Source organism: Podarcis muralis, chromosome W (genome assembly GCF_964188315.1).
Source record: "Podarcis muralis chromosome W, rPodMur119.hap1.1, whole genome shotgun sequence".
Taxonomy (NCBI): Eukaryota; Metazoa; Chordata; class Lepidosauria; order Squamata; family Lacertidae; genus Podarcis; species Podarcis muralis.
In genome coordinates, this window is record NC_135674.1 from 16,855,473 (window position 1) to 16,869,981 (window position 14,509).

Here is a 14,509-nt window from a genome sequence, read left to right on the forward strand (position 1 = left end):
GACCACAATCTTCATGTGAGTTCCTGGTGACCTTCATTTTTATTTATTTTTTTCAAAAAAAATTATTAGTTTTCCACAAATTTTAAACGCACAAACAAACTAATAAACAAACAAACATAAATCCTATCCTTATTAAAAACCAATCTAATTAACATTGTTAAGTGACTTCCTCGTATTCCCTTGGTTGAATTTCAGTGTATATCATTTTACTGGTTTTCCAAAACCTATATTCTCATAAAATTAACTTGGTCACATAACATCTTTCTTTCTTTCCTAATCTCAATTTCATCATATAATTTATCACATTACATATTTAAATCCTAAGCCTATCTGATATTTGCAAGCTTTTCCAATTAATTTATATTAACATATTTAACTAAATAATGATTAAATTTCCTCCATTCTTCCTGGTAGTCCTCCTCCTTCTGATCACGGACTCTTCCAGTCAGGTTGGCTAGCTCCGAAAAGTCCATCATCTTCATCTGCCAGTCTTCCACTGTTGGTATTTCTTGTGACCTTCAGCTTAAACACAAACTGCTCTGGAGTGAGAAAAATCCATCACACTAAACATTCCTGCACAAAGCTGCCCATGGCAAGGTTACAACACAAACTCTGGAGATTCTGATGTGCAGGAATGGTTTCCTTGAGGGCATGTGTCATAGGGTACCAAACCCACCTTCTATGTTTTGAAGCCCAGGAGTTAAGAGATGAGGAGTCCACCCAACCCCAGCTCAAGCTGGGGGTTGGACTGGAAGGGAGACAAGCTAATGTCCCCAGAATTGGGGGGAAGCTTGGCTAATTTCCAGGTCTAACTGAATGGCACCAGGATGTGTGGACCTCTGATGCATGAGAAAGCTCAGAAGGTAAGAAGAGGGCTTTCCTCCCCACTCCTGATTTCAGCAGGTGGCTAGAAGCGGCCACATGGACGGACGAACGGACACACACACACACCCCAGCAGAGGTTCAACTTTTAGCACACCTGAACTTTAACAAAAAGTCTTCAGCCAGATGGCATGCAACCCTTTTACAGGGGCAACTTATCATTTTATTTATTTTCCATAACAAAGAATTAAAAAGGCGGACAATCTTGCAAAGGAGTGTTGCCATTTACTCTGCTGGTGTGACATAGGAACCCGAACAAAGAACAGGAACAAACTACCCAGAGTCTGCTTCCGATTGCCCTTGTTCTCCACCTATATCTATCCTAATGAGCCGCAAACAAGAGTTCAGATTTGAAAGCCTTGTTATCACCTCATTCCCTTCAATTAGCCAGCTGCTCTGGCAGATGACATCAGTTCCTTCCCGCTCCCAATATTCCTGCTCCTAACCTGGTTAGCCATAGCCCGGAAGCTGAATCTCAGGGGAATGCCTTTGGGCTGGGAAGGGCTCATCTTTTCTGGGCCTCTTCTCCCCCTCAGGAAGGGGTGCTTGGCTCCTGGCCTGTGAAATGCGCTCAAAATGTAAAGATGCCTTCTTTCCACAGAGCCAAGGAAGAAGGGTGGAATTTGTTATACCCCCAAACCTTCCCACGTCAGAGATGCAGGAGTTGCGTCACCTCCAACTTCCTCAGGGATGAAGCAGCTGCGAAAAACGAAACATCCCACCTGGGCACGGTTTCTGAGAGAGCAACAGCAGAAGACCCAGACTCTAGCAAGATGAGCATTTGCCCAGTGGATTCTGGCCGCTCCATGAGGGCAGACAGGGGATGGCTGCGGTGGCCGCCAGCCCCTTCCCACTCCATCTCAGATACAGACCACATTGGCTCTGCCACTCCTTGGCTCTGGCGCCACCTACTGTTGGCCTCCTTGTGTTCCACCCTACCAGTCCCAATGAGCTCCATCCACCCCTGCATTGCTCCAGAGGCGCAGAGCAGTAGTTAGGTGATCTTGCGCCCCGGCAGAACCGTCCAGATTGAGCCCCCTAGCCACGGACAAGTGTTTTTTTTTTAGTTTTTTTAATGCAAAATTATAACAAGACATATTATCCAAAAAGATATCATCTTTGTCCCCCCCCCCCCATTTTTCCTCTCTCCCCCCCTCCCACACAGAATCCACCCACCCCCACCCCCACCACCGACTTCCCTCAGTTCCAGTCTTTGGTTTCTCTATGAATGCTGTTTTCTGCATGTTACAAAGTTGTATAGATCCTCAAACCATTTAGCTGATTTTTATCAATAAAAAGTTTAATAATGTTTATTCAAAACCTGCCAAGGAGTCCAGTTCGCTTTGTTGTGTCTTCTTATACTTTGTAAAGGGTTCCCATTCATCCTAAAAGTCACAGTTATCCTTGTCCCGTAGCTTATATGTCAGTTTTGCCAGTTCTGCATAGTCCCTATTCCTAAACTAACCCTATTCCTATCCCAAACCTAACCCTAACCGTGTTCTTAATCCTAACGTAACCCTAGCAGTGACCCCAACCCAGTCCCAGCATTCACCCCTAACCCTAGCCCTGACCCTATTCCTAACCCAACCCTAATCCTAAACCTATTCTTAATCCTAACCCAACCCTAGCCCTGACCCGTTACCCCAACCCAACCCTAGCACTGACCCCTAACCCTATTCCTAACCCTAACACTAACCCTATTCTTAAGCCTAACCCAACCCAAGCCCTGACCCGTAACCCTAACCCAACTCTAGCACTGACCCCTAACCCTATTCCTAACCCTAACCCAACCCTAGCATTGACCCATAACCCTAACACTGACCCTATTCCTAACCCTATTCCTAACCCAACCCTAAACCTAACCCTATTCTTAATCCTAACCCAACCCTAGCCCTGACCTCTAACCATAACCCAACCCTAGCACTGACCCCTAACCCAATTCCTAACACCAACCCAAACCTAGGATTGACCCCCTAACCCTACACTGACCCTATTCCTAACCAATCCTAACCATAGCCTTGACCCTATTCCTAACCCAACCCTAACCCTAACCCTAACCCTAACCCTAACCCTAATCCTAATCCTAATCCTAATCCTAATCCTAATCCTAATCCTAATCCTAATCCTAAACCTAACCCTAACACAACCCTAGCACTGACCCCTAACCCTGACCCTATTCCTAACCCGTACCGTATTCCTATCCCAACCCTAACCCTAACCGTGTTCTTAATCCTAAAACAACCCTAGCCCTGACCCCTAACCCAACCCTAGCATTTAACCCTTACCCTAACCCAAACCCTATTCCTAACCCAACCCTAACCCTATTATTAATCCTAACCGAAACATAACACTGAGCCCTAACCCTATTTCTAACCCTATTCCTAAACCTAAAACAACCCTGGCACTGGCCCCTAATCCTAATCCTAACCCAACCCTAGCACTGACCCCAAACCCAACCCTAGCATTGACCCCTAACCCTAACCCTGACCCTATTCCTAACCCAACCCTAACCCTAACCCTATTCTTAATCCTAACGCAACCCTAGCCCTGACCCCCTAACCCAACCCTAGTATTGCCCCTAACCCTATTCCTAACCCTAACCCTATACTTAACCCAACCCAACCCTAACCCAACCCAACCCTAACCCTATTCTAAATCCTAACCCAACACTAGCCCTAATCTCTAACCCTAGCCCAAGTCTAGCACTGACCCCTAACCCTATTCCTAACATTACCCCAACCCTACCATTGACCCATAACCCTGACCCTGTTCCTAACCCAACCCTAACCCTTTTCTTAATCCTAACCCAACCCTAACTCTGAGCACTAACCTTAATCCTATTCCTAACCCTAATCCAACCCTAGCACTGACCCTTAAACCTATTCCTAACCCTAACCCAACCCTAACCCTATTCTTAACCCTAACCCAACCCTAGCACTGACCCATAACCCTAACACTTTGTTGTTGTTGTTTAGTCGTTTAGTCGTGTCTGACTCTTCGTGACCCCATGGACCAGAGCACGCCAGGCACTTCTGTCTTCCACTGCCTCCCGCAGTTTATTTATTTATTTTAATGAATATTTATTAGCATTTTCAATGACAAACATAACAAAAATAAACAGAAAAAATAACAAAAATACAAAAAAAAAACCCTTAAAAAGAACAATTAAAAACATATGTGTCAGAGCAGCCCGAGGTCCCAGCTCACAAAGGACCAACGCCAGTTCGTTGTTATATAAAACAGTCTTTATTGAAGCTCAGTTCCGCTTTCACAGCCGCGGCGCGCAGCTCTACGTCTCAAACTCTAGACCGCCGAAGCTCCGTCTGAATCTCCTCCCCCCAGACACCAGTTTAAGACTCTAGCCTTGCTCCACCTCTTCCTTTGCTCTCTTCTCCTCTGGGCCCGCCTGTCCGCTGGGGTCTCGCCTCTCCTAGACTCTTCTGACGCTGAGTCTCCTGAGTCCTCCCCCTCCCTCCGGCGGGCTTTAGGACCTGGTTCCCAATCCGGGTTTCCTGCTGTGCCGCGCGACTGTACATTCGAACTTGGCGCGTGCGCCCAGCCGGCCACCTTCCTCCTGACCGTTACACTGCTCCTGTCACTGCTTCCCCCTTCGGGGAGGCTAGCTGCACCTGACTCTCCCTCCGTTCCCTCACTCTGCGATGGAGGCGTGGCCACCCCTGACTCATCTTCTCTCCCTGCTGGAGGAGAAGCTGGCCCTGATACATGTGACTCTTCCCCCTCACTACGCTCTGGTGGAGGAGCTGGTCCTGCTCTCCCGCTGCTGCTTTGGGAGTCCCCGCTGGCCCCTTGCTTCTGGTGTGTCCCCCCTGGGACCCCCCTTGCCCTGGCCATCGGCGCCCCCCTCTGGGACTCTTCTGATTCGCTGGAGAGACTCATGGAATCTCTCGGGCCACTTTCATACTCCCCTACGCTGCCCTCAGATTCCTCCCCTTCGCTCTCCATTTCCTCTCTCCCCTGTGCCTCTGCTCCTGAGCCCCTGACATCCATCCCCCCTCGAAGCCCCCCCTTCCCCCCTCCCCTTCTTTGGGTGCGGGTTCTGGGTGCTCCAGTGCTGTGGGGGTGAGTGCGGGGTACAGTTCTTCCCCCCTGGTGTGCAGCCCGCCAGCTGGATCCGGCCAGTCCGTAATGGGTTCGTCGAGGTCGATCTCCTCTGCTTCTATCTCTCTGCAGCTGTGCTCAAACCCAGGATCCTCCCCCAACACGTCCATGTCCGTCTCTCCCCCTGTTGCCTCGGGCGATGCTGCGTGTAAGGGCCCCCTCAGCAGTTCCCTGCTCCACCCCACCTCCGGTTGATTGTCCCACCAATAAGAGCGGTCTGTGGCAAACCCCGAGAGTGATCCCTCCGGGGATCGTGTGTCTGGCGCCGGCTCCTCATCTGATGAGAACCCCTGGAACGTGCTGGCTGAGAGTGTGGGTGTGAAAAGCCAGTCGTCGAAATAATCTGCCGGCATAGGTCTGTGTGGGAAGAGTGCATGGAACTCGTCTTTGAGGTAGTGCTCCTCCACTGCATAGTACGGTACCCACCTGTTGGCGCTGGCCGGGGTACCTTCCCTGGCGAGGAGATATTCAACTCCCTCTTCCCCCCATCTCGAGTCTAAAATCTCCGTGACCTCGTTGAGTGGCGCCACCCTCGGTGACCCCTCCCCTGTTGGCGATATTGTGCTGGTCCCGGGGGTAAGGTACCTTGGGTGTAGCAGAGTCCACACGAAGAGGGGCGAGGTCCGAGGCAGAGAGCCGGGCGGGGAACAGGAACGCTGGAACAGGAGGCTGTGCAGGGAACAGGAACACCGGATGGTCAGGAACAGGAAGCCGAGCAGGGAACAGGAGTACCGGATAGTCAGGAACAGGAGACCGAGCAGGGATCAGGAACACAGGAAGGTCCGAAGCCAACAACGACGTTGCTCCCGCAACCTGGGGCCGGGCTGACTGGGCTTTTATCCTCTTCTAAGGCCAGGGGCGGTCCCAGCCCCCAGGAGCCCCGCCTCCTCTGGCCTTAAGGCGAGCACTCCTCCTGGGGGCAACCAGTTCCCTTCGCCTCTCTGCTCTAAGCCTCTGCAGATCAGGAGAGGCCGAAGGGTTACTGGGCCCTGGAGGAGGCTCACCTGTGGCCACTGAGTCGTCAAGCCTCTCTGGGGCCAGAAGGGCTTCACCTGGGGCCAGCTCCTGATGCACTGCCACAGGTGCAGGCTCTTCAGCATCTAGGCCTTGCCCCAGTTCAGCCGGCCCTGGAGGCGGGGACTCCTGTGCAGGCTGGGATTCCTCTGTTTCATCCTCCGAATCGGAATCCCAGGCCATCACACCATCCCCCCTCCCAGGCCCCCCCCTCAACCGAGGGTCCGGACCCGGCTTGCTGGGGTACGTCGCATGGAACTCTCGGAGGCAGGCAGGTGCGTGGACGTTGGCCGCTGGTTCCCAGGAACGGTCCTCCGGTCCGTACCCCTTCCAGTCAATGAGATACTGCAGCATTCCCCTGCGGTATCGGGAGTCCAGGATGCGTTCCACCTCGTACTCAGGCTCTCCCCGAACCAACACTGGCTGCGGTCGGGGACGGTTCGGGTGGAACTCGTCGGGTGGGGCCACCGGACTCAAAAGGGACCTGTGGAAGACCGGGTGAACCTTCAGGGTTGCGGGTAACCGGAGACGAAATGCCACAGGAGAGACTTGGTCTACGATAGGGAACGGGCCGGTGAAGCGGGCGTCCAACTTCCGCGAAGGTCGAGAGGGGTGGAGGTGGCGAGTGGAGAGCCAAACCAGGTCACCGACGCGAAGTTCCGGCCCCACCTGGCGGTGGCGGTCGGCCTGGGCTTTGTACGCTTCCTTGGCCTGGTGCAGTTGCTCCACCAAAAGCTGTTGCTGGGACTGGAGCTCTTGAAGCCACTCCGTCACCGCCGGGACCGCGGATGTCGGCAGCACCTCTGGAAACAGCCGTGGATGATAACCATAACTGGCCTGGAACGGGGTCTGCTGGGTGGACGCATTCACCGCGTTATTGTAGGCGAACTCCGCCAATGCCAGGTGGTCGACCCAGTCATCCTGCTGGTAGCTGCAGTAACACCGGAGGTACTGCTCCAGCACCGCGTTCGCCCGTTCCGTCTGGCCATCGGTCTGTGGGTGGTAGGCTGATGAGAGACAGACCTCCGTCCCGAGGGTCTGGTGCAATGCTCGCCAGAACCGGGATGTGAACTGAACACCCCGGTCGGACACCACGCGCTCAGGTAGGCCATGCAGGCGGAAGACATGCTGAAGGTACAGCTGAGCAGTTTCCTTGGCTGTGGGTACCGATGGACAGGGAGCGCAGTGCACCATCTTGGTGAAATGGTCGGAGAAAACCAGAAGGCAGGTACAGCCACGAGACGAGGGTAAGTCCACTACAAAGTCCAACGAAACTGTGTGCCAAGGGCGCGGTGGAACTGGCAATGGCTGAAGTAGGCCGGGGGGTCGCCCGGTAGGTCCCTTGGCGCGCCGGCAGACATCACAACCAGCAACGTAGCGAGCCACGTCAGCCTTCAGGCGGGGCCACCAAAACTCTCGACTGACCAGATGGGTGGTCCGATACCGTCCAAAGTGCCCCGCTGCTGGGGCATCATGGGCCATCCGAAGAACCTCCAGCCGTAGTGGCCCTGGCGGGATGTACAGACGACCGTGGTGCAGCAGAAGGCCCTGATGCAGGACCAGCCCCGGATACTGTGGGCTGGACCCTTCAGCCAGCTCCCGGAGTCGTTCCTGGGCCCAAGCGTCGACCCGCTGCTGTTCCTGCACCCGAACCTGCAGTGGCTGCGCCTCCTGGGTGGCCAGGAATGCAGCCGGAGGTAGGATCGTGGTGGGTTCTGCTTGCTGTACCGTGTCTGCGTTGTCTTCAGGTTTCCGGGACAGGGCATCCGCCTTCTGATTCTGAGAGCTAGGGATGTAGCGGATCCGGAACTGGAACCGGGAAAAGAACAACGCCCACCGGATCTGTCTTTGGTTCAGCTTGCGGGTGGTCTGGAGGTACTCCAGGTTCCGGTGGTCGGTTCTCACCTCCACCGGATGTCGTGCCCCCTCAAGATGGTGGCGCCAGACCTCAAAGGCTACCTTGATGGCCAGTAGTTCCCGCTCCCACACAGTATAGTTACGCTCCGCTGGTAGGAGCTGGCGGGAATAGAAGGCACAGGGTAAGAGTGGCGCTTCAGGACCAATCTGTTGAGACAAGATGGCACCGAGAGCCGTACTGGAAGCGTCGGTCTCCACCACAAAGGGTCGAGAGGGGTCCGGATGTTGTAAGATTGGTGCCCTCTGGAAACAGGCCTTCAACCCCTGAAACGCCTCCTCTGCCTCCTTGTCCCAGGAAAACGGCGTCTTTGGGCGCAGTAGCCGGGTCAACGGGGTGGTGCGATGAGCATAATCAGCGATGAAGGTCCGGTAGTAATTGGCGAACCCCAGGAAACGCTGTAGGTCCTTGCGGTTCCGGGGTGCCGCCCATTCTTGAACCGCTGTCACCTTCCCCGGGTCCATTTGCACCCCATCTGGAGAGAGCCGGTGACCAAGGAAGTCCACAGTCCGCTGATGGAACTCGCACTTGCTGAGCTTTGCGTACAAACGGTGCTCACGCAAGCGCTGCAGCACGGTCCGGACATGTCCCTCATGGCGAGCCGGGTCACGGGAGTAAATCAGTATGTCATCCAAATACACCACCACGTACTTGTCTAACAAGTCCTGAAACACGTGGTTGATGTAGCGTTGAAACACAGCAGGCGCGTTGCACAAACCAAAAGGCATAACCAAATATTCGAACTGCCCGTACCGGGTACCAAACGCTGTCTTCCACTCATCCCCGGCTCGGATCCGAATCAAGTTGTAGGCCCCCCGGAGGTCCAGCTTGGTGAACACCTGTGCCCCTTGCACCCGCTCCAGCAGCTCCGAGATAAGGGGCAAGGGGTACCGGTCTGGGACGGTAATTTTGTTCAGGGCTCGGTAATCATGGCAAGGGCGGAGTTCCCCACATTTCTTCTTAACAAAAAGCACTGGTGCCGCTGTAGGCGAGGTGGAAGGCCTAATGAACCCACGCTCCAGGTTCTTGCGCAAGAAGTCCTGCAAAGCCTCGCGCTCTGGCTCTGTTAGGGAATATAAGCGACTCACTGGTAAAGGCGCTCCGGGTTGGAGGTCTATGCCGCAGTCAAAAGGCCGATGCGGCGGCAGCTGGTCTGCCCCCCGTTCCTCGAACACGTCCTGGTAGTCCTGGTACACGGCTGGGAGCGTGGGTGCTGCCTCCTCTGAGGGCGCGGCCGCCAGCGTTCCGGATTGAGCATGGGAACATGGGTCTGGGAAGTGCACGGTCCGTTTGACCCAGTCAATCTGAACGTTGTGGGCTTCCAGCCAGTCCATCCCGAGCACCAGGGGGAAGCGGGGCATAGAGGCAATGTCCAAAGTTCGCAACTCCCGGTGCTGCTGGAGACACAGGAGCAGGGGCTGGGTCTCCTGAGTAACGGCACCTGAACGCAGAAGTCGACCGTCAATCGCTTCCACCTGGACCGGTACTGGCTTGTTCCGAAGTGGCACCTGATGATGGGCGGCAAAAGCAGCGTCCATATAGGAGCGGGTTGCCCCTGAATCTACCAAAGCATGGGTGAGGATCCAGGGCCCACCTGGAGGGTATAAACGTACCGAAACCATAAGATGTTGCAAGTCCATTGGTGCGGGCCCATTCTGTACGGTTTGGGACCCCCGGTAGATAGGGCCATCAGCTACTGGGGTTGGCGGTTTCTCAGGGCAGGACCGAGCGAAGTGTCCACTTCCGCCACAGTAAAGACAGAGATTTCCCTCCCGACGCCGCGCCTTCTCTGCGGGGGAAAGGCGTGGCCGCACTGCCCCCAGCTGCATAGGCTCATCCGTTAAATCAGTCGTGACCGTGGGGCTGCCGGAAAAAGCTGGTGCCGTGAACTGGAAGTGTCGGCGACCCCGGGCCTGACGACGATCCTCCAACCGGTCGTCTATTTGTAGACTCCGTTGAATGAGAGTGTCCAGCGTGGTGGGACGTTCCATTGTGGCCAACTGGTCCAGTACCTCGTCCGAAAGCCCTTCGAGATACTGGTCCCGCAGTGCCGAGTCATTCCAGGTCAAGTCCTGTGCCAACAGCCGAAACTCCGTGGTATATGCGGCCACCGTGGACTTGCCTTGTTTCAAACGCCGAATCGCCCGGTTGGCTTGACTCCCTTTCTGGGGGTTGCCGAACGCGGCCTCCAAACGATTGCAAAACCCCGTATAGTCTGCCAGCAAGGGGGAGTCTTGCCTGAGTAGCGGCAACGCCCACTTGGCCGCCTGGTCCTTTAACAAACTAATCAAAAAGTGCACCTTGGTGCGGTCATCAGGAAAGTTCCGGGCTCGCCCCTGAATATACAGCTTGGCCTGGGCCAGGAACATGGGAAAGCTGGCCGGGGCTCCATCAAATTTCTCAGGCAAAGCCACTGGGTACTTGCCCGGAGCCGGGGCGTCGGCCCCAGGAGCCGGTAGGGCTTCTAAGCGTTGCTGAAGTGCCACAACCGCGTCACTGAGCTGCTGCACGGTGTGAGTCAAGGCCTGGTTCTCCTGGGCCAAAGCCACCAGTGCAGCCGCCTGTTCAGCCATGGCCTCTGGCTCTTCCCGAACGCACCCCTACGAAGGGGGAGTGCGGGTGTGGCGGGAGCAAACTGTGCTGGTCCCGGGGGTAAGGTACCTTGGGTGTAGCAGAGTCCACACGAAGAGGGGCGAGGTCCGAGGCAGAGAGCCGGGCGGGGAACAGGAACGCTGGAACAGGAGGCTGTGCAGGGAACAGGAACACCGGATGGTCAGGAACAGGAAGCCGAGCAGGGAACAGGAGTACCGGATAGTCAGGAACAGGAGACCGAGCAGGGATCAGGAACACAGGAAGGTCCGAAGCCAACAACGACGTTGCTCCCGCAACCTGGGGCCGGGCTGACTGGGCTTTTATCCTCTTCTAAGGCCAGGGGCGGTCCCAGCCCCCAGGAGCCCCGCCTCCTCTGGCCTTAAGGCGAGCACTCCTCCTGGGGGCAACCAGTTCCCTTCGCCTCTCTGCTCTAAGCCTCTGCAGATCAGGAGAGGCCGAAGGGTTACTGGGCCCTGGAGGAGGCTCACCTGTGGCCACTGAGTCGTCAAGCCTCTCTGGGGCCAGAAGGGCTTCACCTGGGGCCAGCTCCTGATGCACTGCCACAGGTGCAGGCTCTTCAGCATCTAGGCCTTGCCCCAGTTCAGCCGGCCCTGGAGGCGGGGACTCCTGTGCAGGCTGGGATTCCTCTGTTTCATCCTCCGAATCGGAATCCCAGGCCATCACAGATATGCTGAGTGGGTCTGGTGCGTTCCCTGGTGCCTGAAACCTGTGGGGTTCCTTGTAGGGTGTGAGCACTGATCTATGAAAGACCGGGTGCATTCTGGAGCCCTCCGGGAGTGCCAACCGGAAGGCCACTGGATTGATTTGTGCCTCGACTTGGTAAGGCCCTAGCTGCTTGTGTCCGAGCTTCTTCTTAGCTAACGTCCTGGCTGGCACTGCCTGGGCTGCTAACCAGACCCAGTCCCCCACCTGGATGTCTTCCCCGACTCTCCTGTGCCTGTCTGCCTGCATTTTGTAGGCGTGTTTTGCTAGCTCCAAGTGCCTTCGGAGTTGCTCGTGGACCTCCTGTAACTCCGCTGCCAAGGCCTCTGCTCCCCGTGGCTCCCCCTCCCCCTTCGTCTCCAACCCCGGGAAGGTTCTGGGATGCCGCCCATTGTTGGCGAAGAACGGTGTCACCCCCGTAGACACGTGCTTCGTGTTGTTGTAGGCAAACTCGGCCAGCGGTAGGTAGTCCACCCAGGTCGCGGGCTGTTGATTCGCGTAGCATCTCAGGTACTGCTGCATGATGGCGTTGACCCTCTCCGCTTGTCCGTTGGTCTGCGGGTGTCGTGCCGACGCTAAGTTGATCTTGACGTTCAGGATGCCCAGCAGCTTCTGCCAGAAGCTCGAGATGAATTGGCGACCCCGGTCGGACAGGATGGACCGCGGCAAGCCGTGAACCTTGAACACGTGGTCTATGAACAGCTTGGCGGTCTGTTCCGCTGTGGCCACCTTCGCGCAAGGAATGAAGTGTGCCATCTTGGTGAACAGGTCTACAACCACGAGTACCGCTGTTTTGCCTCGCGAACTGGGCATATCTGTGACAAAGTCCAGGGCCACTTTCTCCCATGGCTCGAGCGGCATCTGTAGCGGTTCCAGCAGTCCCGCCGGCGGCCTGTGTACTGGTTTGGCCCTTTGGCATGTGTCACACCTAGTGACGTAATCCGCGACTTCTCCCCTCATCTTGGGCCACCAAAAGTCTCTGGCTACCAATTCCGCCGTCTTGTCCTTGCCGAAGTGCCCGGCGCTGGGCGCGTCGTGTAACTGCTGCAGTACTTTCGCGCGGAGGTCGTCTCCCGGCACGTAGAGCGCCCCCTTGCGGATGAGCAGTCCGTCGCGTATCTGGAACTCCTCGTCCTTCGCTGCGCCTCTTCGCACCTCCTCCATCTTGGATTGTGCGAACGAATCCGTCTGCAGCGCGTGACGTACCGCGTCCAGGTCCACGGTGGCTGAAGCACACGCCCACGCTTTCGGTGCGAAAATGTGTTTGGCCGCCACCGGTGCCGCTTCCTCGAGATACTGCGGCTTCCTGGACAGTGCATCCGCCATGACGTTGTTGTCTCCCGGGATGTATTCTATCCGGAAGTCGAAATCCGCAAAGAACTCCGCCCAGCGGATGTGTCTCTGGTTCAGGAACCGCGCCGTGCGCCAGTACTCCAGGTTCTTATGGTCCGTGCGGACCTGCACTGTGTGTCTGGCTCCGATGAGGAAGTGCCGCCACGCCTTGAAGGCTGCATGAATGGCCAGCAACTCCCTGTCCCAGATGGTGTAGTTCTGTTCCGACTTGCTGAGTTTCCTGGAGTAGAATGCGCATGGCCTCCAGTTCCCTTGCGGATCTTGCTGCAACAGGACCGCCCCCACCGCTCTGTCTGAGGCGTCCGTTTCGACCCTCATTGGTTTGCTGGGGTTTACGTGCAGCAGCTGTTCTTCGGACGCGAAGAGACGCTTGAGTCTCCGAAAGGACTGCTCCGCCTGGTCCGTCCAGGTGAACTTCTTCTTCTTGGAGCTGAGGGTGTCCGTGATGGCTGCCGTCTCCATCGCGAATCCCTTGATGAACTTGCGATAGAAGTTGGCGAATCCGACGAACTTCTGGACTTCCTTCCGATTGCGCGGGCTCTTCCAGTCCAACACCGAGCGGACCTTGGCGCTGTCCATGGCGAGTCCCTTGTCGGACAGCTTGTAGCCCAGGAAATCCACCTCCGTCATGTCGAACTGGCACTTCTCCAGTTTGGCGTAAAGTCTGTGCTCCCGTAGTCTCTGCAGGACCTCCTTGATGTCTCCCTCGTGAGCCTCCTGTGATTCCGAGAAGATCAGGATGTCGTCTAGGAAGCAGACGCACTTCTTGTAGAGGAGTCCCGCTAACACGTGGTGCATAAATGCTTGGAAACAATGGGAGCCATTTTGGAGACCAAACGGCATAACTCGATATTCATAGGTGCCTAACGGCGTAAACATGGCCGTCTTCCACTCATCGCCCTCCCGCATGCGTATAAGGTTGTACGCCCCTCGTAAATCCAACTTGGTGAAGCTTCGTCCCTTCCTCACCGTCTCGAGCAGGTCGTCGATCTTGGGCATGGGGAATGCTGTGGGCTTTGTCTTGGAATTTATGATTCTGTAATCAACTACCAGCCTGCGTTGGGGCGTGTCTTTCTTCTTCACGAAAAACACGGGACTGCCCCCCACTGCTTTGGATTCTTGGATGAATCCCCGCTTCAAGTTGTGCTCTATGAACTCCCTGAGTTCTTGCAGTTCGTCTTCAGACATGGAATACAGTTTTCCAGTTGGCAGCTTCGCCCCCGGCAGGAGGTCAACCTTGCAGTCGTAGGGCCTGTGGGGGGGCAGCTTGTCCGCTTCCTTCTCGCAGAAGACCTCCAAAAACGCCTTGTACTTGTTAGGTACCGCTTGCACCATGCCTAGATGTAGCTGTGGTTCATCCTCTTGCCCCTCCTCTTCCTGGCTGGTCCGGATGCAGTGTTCCGCGCAGTAGGAGGAGCAGAAGGTCAATTGACGCTGGTACCATGCTAAAGCTGGGCTGTGCCTATCCAGCCAACTCATGCCCAACACTATGGGCGTGTCCGACAGGTGGGTGACGTTGAAGCTGATGACTTCTCGGTGATTTCCAATTTGCATTACCATAGGGGGTGTTTGCTGTACCACCTGTCCTCCCAGTGGCTCTCTGCCATCGACCGTGACTACGTTTAGGGGCATCGTGGCTAGTAGGAGTGCTATGCAATGTTGCCTGATGAAGTCCACTCCCACAAAGTCTGCATTACTGCCAGAGTCAATGGTAATAGGAACTTCCAGGGTGAGTCCATTGGGCAGCTGGAGCGATGCGGTGAGTTGCACCACTGGTTTGGGTGGGAGGGGGTCTGTGGGCTGTAAAATCTCTGGGGACTGCTTCACTGACTCGCCTGGCTGGGCCCCAGTGCCTCTGCCTCCAACCAGGCTTCGTCGTTTCCCTGTATCTGTTCCCCCTGCTGAACTGCT